The 7,000-nt window shown below is 34.9% G+C and overlaps 1 non-coding gene across 1 annotated transcript; it reads left to right on the forward strand.

Annotated features, from left to right (window-relative positions):
* Nucleotides 1-5,521: 5,521 nt before the first annotated feature.
* On the forward strand, nucleotides 5,522-5,628 carry LOC123458970. Its single transcript, XR_006635903.1, has one exon. It is a non-coding gene; the product is annotated as a U6 spliceosomal RNA (small nuclear RNA).
* The last annotated feature ends 1,372 nt before the right edge of the window (nucleotides 5,629-7,000 follow it).

The raw sequence follows: 7,000 nt of genomic DNA on the forward strand, positions 1-7,000 counted from the left end.
TTCTACACTATAGACCTATAGGACTTCAAAGGAAGGAATTTCCTTCTCCTGCATGTGTTTTCTGGAAAATTCTCCTACAACTTCCCTTTTTTAGGTCCCATTAGTATTCTTCTTCCCATAGAAGGAGGATCTTACAAGTTCTAACAAGATTTGCTCTGAAGGATATAGGGTATTTTCATTTTGTTTTATATGATGTGTGTATCTATTAAGTGACTATGGCAGTTTGGTATTATAGATATCCCAAACTCCACTGTAGTTAGTTTTAAGGAAACATGACAAAATGTTTCTTTGTAATCATTATTTGGTGATGTGGATATGGATCCAGTTTTAGCATAAGATAGTTTACAAATAATATCAGCATAATTTTTTCTCTAGATTTTACCAATACTACTGTATGATTCATTTTAGCATCATTGTATAAACATTACAGCAAATATCAGAAATGGTAATTATTAATCTAACAAAACACATGTAAACATTTTTGTTTAAAGTTAGTACAAGAGCATTATAAAGTGGAATATTTGAATAATGCACTCAGTTTAATGATATATTTCAATAACTTTCTTCAAATTTGACTTAAGTAAAAAGATGGATTTTGTTGTTGTTGTTGTTGTTTTTCAAGGTAGGGTCTTGCTCTCTAGCCCAGACTAACCTGGAATTCACTATGTAGTCTCAGGTGGCCTCAAAATAACAGCAATCCATCTGTTTTTGCCTTTCAAGTGCTGGGATTAGAGGCATGTGCCACCACATCCAGCAAAAAGATGGAATTTTGAGAAGTCAATTTTATTATTTCTTCATAATGTGGGCAAGTTTGTAGTTATAGGTTTACAGACATATCTTTTACTAAAATATGTCAGCACTTATTTTTCTTGACAAGGTGCATTTTTTGTTTCATTAAGTAAATCAGCATCATATTTAAGAAAAACAGATTTACTTGTTCAATAGAATTATGTGAGCAGTTATATTCTAATTATGTTATTCACTATCAACAATTTTTATACTGTAAATTCACCTTCTTAATATGTCAGTATTATTACTGTTTGCAAATATTCCAGGTTCAATTTGCATAATACATATATATTCTTGTTTAAATCTCCTTTGGAAGAAGTGATTTATGAAACCTACTCATTTTAGGTTGATTTTATATTGTTTCCTGAAGGTTGCATTTAAACTATCAGTAGCATTATACACTCAAAGAATGTGCTGCCTGTTTGAAGAGATGAAGAGATATGCAGTGGAAGAAAGGAATACATGAATAGCAATGTGGTTCACTAGGAATTATATTCCCCTTAGGAATTCAGTAAGAACAAAGCAATAAGCATTTAAAAATAACAGTGTTAAAGAAAACCAAACTTTGCTCATACTTCATTAATATTTTAAATTTACAAATAGTTTTCTAAAATTTAATCATAAGACAAACTTCATATCTTTTATTTCTTTTTCATACATAGTATAGATTATGATATTTTTATAATTAGAGTTAATTTGTGATCAACCCCTATTGTGGAAAGCTAATGGAGAACAAAAAATGTACATTGAAAAAGTCCAAATGCCCATTAAATTAATCATGCATTTATCATTCTCATTTCATTTTGACTAAACAGAAAAAATAAGTTTCTAAGCATCTTGTGATGATCTATTTTGATTACCAATGTGACAGTATCTAGATTTATTTAGCAAAGGTGACTCTTGGCATATCTTTGAGGGATTATATAGAATAGGTTCTCTTCTAGACATGTCTGTAAACGAATATCTGGAAAAGTTACATTAAAGTGCAAAGATCTACCTTAACTGTAGGCTGCACCATCTCATGGAATAGGAGCCTGAGTAGATTAAAAGGAGATAGAGCTAGCATTCAATCTTTTTTTTTTTTTTTTTCCTGATTAAAAACCCAGTGTGACTAAATGCCTCATGCTCCTGCCTCCATGCCTTCCCTGCCATGATGGGTGTTGTATTTAGTTCCATGTTGCTGTAAAGAACATCCAACTTGACAGTGTTAATTGCAGAAATGGATGCATTTCAGGCTTACATGTCCATGGGAGGTTCCACTGGTGGCAGAAGAAGCCGGCTTCCTTTCATATATCCAAGTAGAGAGAAATCACCAAAAGAGCCAGCACCGAAAGCAAACAGGGATTGCCAGAGCTCAAGCTGTACTCTATATACCTTTGGGTTCAAACTCAGGTCTGCATCCAAACACATCTTAGGGCTGGACTCAGATGGACCTCAGTGACACACCCCCTCTACAGGAATCTGCCTGGTATGGGTTCCAGTGGGATGTCCAAACATTCACACTGATTGAAACTGCCACAATGAGCTGTAACCACAAACTGCAAGCTGAAATAAACCCTTTCTTCCTTTGTTGCTGTTCTCAGATGTTTGGTTGTAGCCATGGGAAAGCAACTGATACACAAATTTCCTAAATACTTTTGCATCCCCCCCAATATATCAGAAATGTTCAGATCACCTCTTTATTAGATGCATGGATATCAATGATCAGATCATCTTTTTATTGAATACATACTTATCAAGAACTACAATTTCATTTCATCTGTTACCTCATGGGTCTAGCTAAAAATCCTAAAAGACAAGTTTCCTGGCCTCTTATTTATCTTATTACCACAGAACAGATTACCTATCTGGCAAGCACTACTTAATCATGCTAACAAAACTGAGTTTCTCAAGTGTTAGTTATGCATTGTCATTTTCCTGTCTTCTTTAATGTATTGACGTTTCTCTTAACTCTGAGAAGGAGGGTGTAATTTGGTATCAACATAATGTGAAGCATGGTGTGACCACTAAGGAAATACCCATGGTAAACATGGAAGACTTTTTCAAAGGCAGCTCCTCCTGGGAAGTCATGGGATGGGACTGGGCGAAAGCTGTTAGAGAGAACTGCAACAAAGACACAAGAATCACCTCAGCTGCTATCATGTGAAGTGAAGAGAAAGAAAACTCCTTTTTGGCCAACAATATTTTGTTCGAATACTGTATTATCTTTCATATATTATTAATTTAGTCCAATATGCATATTCACCAAGCCAATCATATTTTATTTCTGATGGCTGACTGCATAAGCAAAACTATATTCAAAATCTTTATAGTTTGTTTTACCTAAAAACTACAAAATAGAAAGGTTTTTCTTTATTACTAAAATATTTTATTTATTTATTTGAGAGAGAGAGAGAGAGAGAGAGAGAGAAAGAAAGAGAGGGCATACCAGGGCCTCCAGTTTCATGTACCTCCTTGTGCATCTGTCCTACATGTGTACTGGAGAATCGAACCTGGTTCCTTAGGCTTTGCAGGCAAGTGCTTTAACAGCTAAGACATCTCTCCAGCCCCAAGATATAAAGTTTAAGAATACATAATTATACTATCCTTAAACTTTAGCAAACTGAATTTTTATCTTTGGGTACACATAGTAATTCCTTTTTAATGCTAAATGAATTATGTTTATCAGTTGTAAGTAAGAGGTACTCCTTTTTTTGTTGTTGTTGTTTACTTTGCAATTGCTTGAAACAAAGTCTCATTACATAGTGCAGTCTACCCTGGTTAGAACTCATGATCCTCCTGCCTCAACCTTCCAGGTGCTGAGATCATAGATGTGTACCACCAAACTTTATTTTCTGTAAGATGCATTTTAAATTAAGTTCATGACTTCCCCAGGACTTTCTAAGAAAGACAGTGTATACTTTGTTATTCAGGCCAGTTTTGGTACTGTTTCAATTATCCTATGGTTCAGGGAGTTGTTGGGTTTTAAGTGGATATACCCGCCATGGGAAATAGCTGCTGTTTTCCACCATATTTTCTTTTATCATCCACAGATAATTAGTTCCGCATGACAAAACCCATCACAAGGCACCACTCCATAGCTTTTCTGAGCATCTCATCAGTATCGGTATCTTCCTTGTGGCTACTTCTTCCTGAAACTATGTAAGACTGCTTCATTATAATCATGATTCCTCATCCCTGTACATACTATAATGTAGGCAATATGAACCACACATGTAGCATATATATATACATGTTATCACTGTATGGTTCCTAGATATTTGCAGAGCAGTAACTTTGAGGATTAAAGCACAGAGTTCACTCCTCTGACGTTCAGCATATGTGTTCTTTTGCCATTATTGGTGCCCTGAATAAATTACCAATGGACTTTACATCCCTAAATGTACATGAGCTGAATTCATATGAAGGATTATAAATAGTTACTTTCTATTAACATGACAAGATATGCTTAAATCATAAGTTAAAGTCTATACATTTCAGTAAAATAATGTTTTAAAATTGTAAGATAGTATCAAATTATGCAATAACTAAGAAAACCTTTCCTAGGATAGGGGATATACACTAAATGTTGCTATCTCTTCAGAAATATAACCCAGTAAATATATTGAAATACGTAGTTGCACTTTTTGAATTTAAATAAATACAGAATGTCGTATTTCTAATGAGTCTGATCATTAATCATAGTCTGAACTAAAAACTTCATTGAATTGTTCATGTTCTCAATGTCAACCCCCTCAGAACTTGTTTTCCTACAGGGTATTTTGTTCCTTCACTTTTTTAATTTAAACTTGCTCTCTTAAGATGTTAGCTCTTGTCTCTAGATATTTGTTCTACTGAGATAACTCATTCAAATAACTTCAACTCCTAAAATTCATGTCAATGTCAATTGTTCTCAAGACTTGAAAAAGACAACTGTTACCTATTAAATAATTCCACTTGTATATCTTGCTGTTACTCCTAGAACAATATATCTCCAAACCTACTTAACAACTTCTTTTCTGAGTCAGTTTCATACCATCTTCTACCCAAAACATCTTAAATTTTATTACAGTGATTCTTCACTCCATCAAGGAAGCATGTGGCATCTAATTATATTTAGACTTCTTAGTCTTACAAAAGTTGTTCACAAAGTCATTTCCAGCTGTTCCATTAGCACCTGTCTAGTGGCCTGGGAACCTCACTGGTGACATTTTGTGGTAAGCCGTATGGAGGTGATAGAATCTCCTGCTGCAGCCAGGGGCGCCTTCATGATGCACTTCTCACCTGTTAAATATATTGGGATCATTCTGATGCATTTTATTTTTCAAAAATCATCTGCTTCAGCATAAAAAATCTCTTCTCTACCTAGAACTCTCACCAACATTTGCCTGTACAGAATAACCCAGACTTCTCAGAACTCCCTTATTTCCATTAATACTAGAATTTGCTTTGCAGTCTTCTTAAATGTTACTGTTTGAAGAGAGAATGAAGAGTTTCAAGTCCCACAACAGAGGAAGCACCACTATAGTGGACAATTTGTATTATTTCTCTATCTTCCAATAATAATTACTAGTGCATCATATAGTTATATTGCTTACTACTACTCTTGCTCACTCTTTTGACTCTAGGCACCTCCAATTATAGAATAGAGATTTTCATTCAAACCTTCCAAGTATATCTTTATTTCATGTGTTATGCCCTTCTCCACACACACAGTTTTATGCTTCTTATCCTCTTTTAAATCTTCAGATGTGTGCTCACTTCAGCAGAACATATACTAAAATTGGAAAGATACAGAGAAGATTAGCATAGCCCCTGCACAAGGATGACATGCAAATTTATGAAGCATTCCATTTTGTTATACATATTTAATGCAATTCCAATTAAAATCCCAACAATGTTCTTCACAGAGATAGAAAAAAATGATCTAAAATTTCATATGGAAAGGTATAAGGCCTTGCATATCCAAACATATCCTTAGCAAAAGAAATAACTCCGAAGGCAACACCATACCTGATCTAAAGCTATATTATAAAGCTATAGTAATAAAAACAGCAGGAACTAGCATAAAAACAGGAGTATAGACCAATGGGATAGACTTGAGGACCCGGACTTTGGGTCAAGCAACTATAGCTACTTGGTATTTGACAAAGGCCCTAACATTATAGGCTAGAGAAAAGATAGTAACTTCAAATGGTGCTGGACAAACTGGATAACCATATGCAGGAAATTGAAACTGATCCACACATTTCTCCATGCTCTACATAATATAAAACTAGAAACTTGAATACTACTGGAAGAAAATTTAGGAAGTACTTTTCATGACATAGGAATGGAAAAAGACTTCCTGAACAAAACCCCAGGAGGTCAAGAACTTAAACAGTCACTCAACCAATGGGATCACATGAAGCTGAAGAGTTTCTTTACAGACAAGTGTACAATAAGCAAAGCCAATAGATTACCCACAGGATGGGAGAAAATATATGTGGGTTATCCAACTGACAGTGGCCTAATCCCTAGAATATACAAAGAACTCACAAACCTAAACAGTAAAAAGTTAAATACCCCACTCACAAAATGGGGCAAAGAGCTGAACAGGCAGTTCGTAGAGGAAGAAACACAAATGTCAAACACACACTTAAGAAAATGTTCATCATCCTTAATCATCAGGGAAATGCAATTTAAAACAAGATTCCACCTTACCCCAGTAAGGATAGCAAATATCAAAAAGTCAAATATAACTAAATGCTGGCGAGGATGTGGAGAAGTAGGAACACTCATCCACTGTTGGTGGGAATGTAAGATGGTACAAACACTTTGGAAAGCAATATGGAGACTCCTGAAAAAGCTGACTATAGAGATACCAACAGACCCAGTTATTCCCTTACTGGGCTTCTATCCTAAAACCTTTAAACTACAGGCCAGAGAGATTTGCTCAACCATGTTTGTAGTGGCTCAATTTGTAATATCTAAGAGCTGGAATCAACCTAGATGTCCATCACTAGAAAAATGGATAACTAAGATGTGTTACATCTACACAATGGAATTCTATACAGCAGTAAGAAAAAAAATGACACAATGAAATTTGAGGAAAAATGGATGAACCTGGAACAGATCATTCTCAGTGAACTTACCTAATCACAGAAAAAATATCAACACATAATTTCACTCATCTACAGCACCTAACCTGAATCCACCCAAGATGCCTTACATATCCAGCATGCTTCTTGTG

Source organism: Jaculus jaculus, chromosome 2 (genome assembly GCF_020740685.1).
Source record: "Jaculus jaculus isolate mJacJac1 chromosome 2, mJacJac1.mat.Y.cur, whole genome shotgun sequence".
Taxonomy (NCBI): Eukaryota; Metazoa; Chordata; class Mammalia; order Rodentia; family Dipodidae; genus Jaculus; species Jaculus jaculus.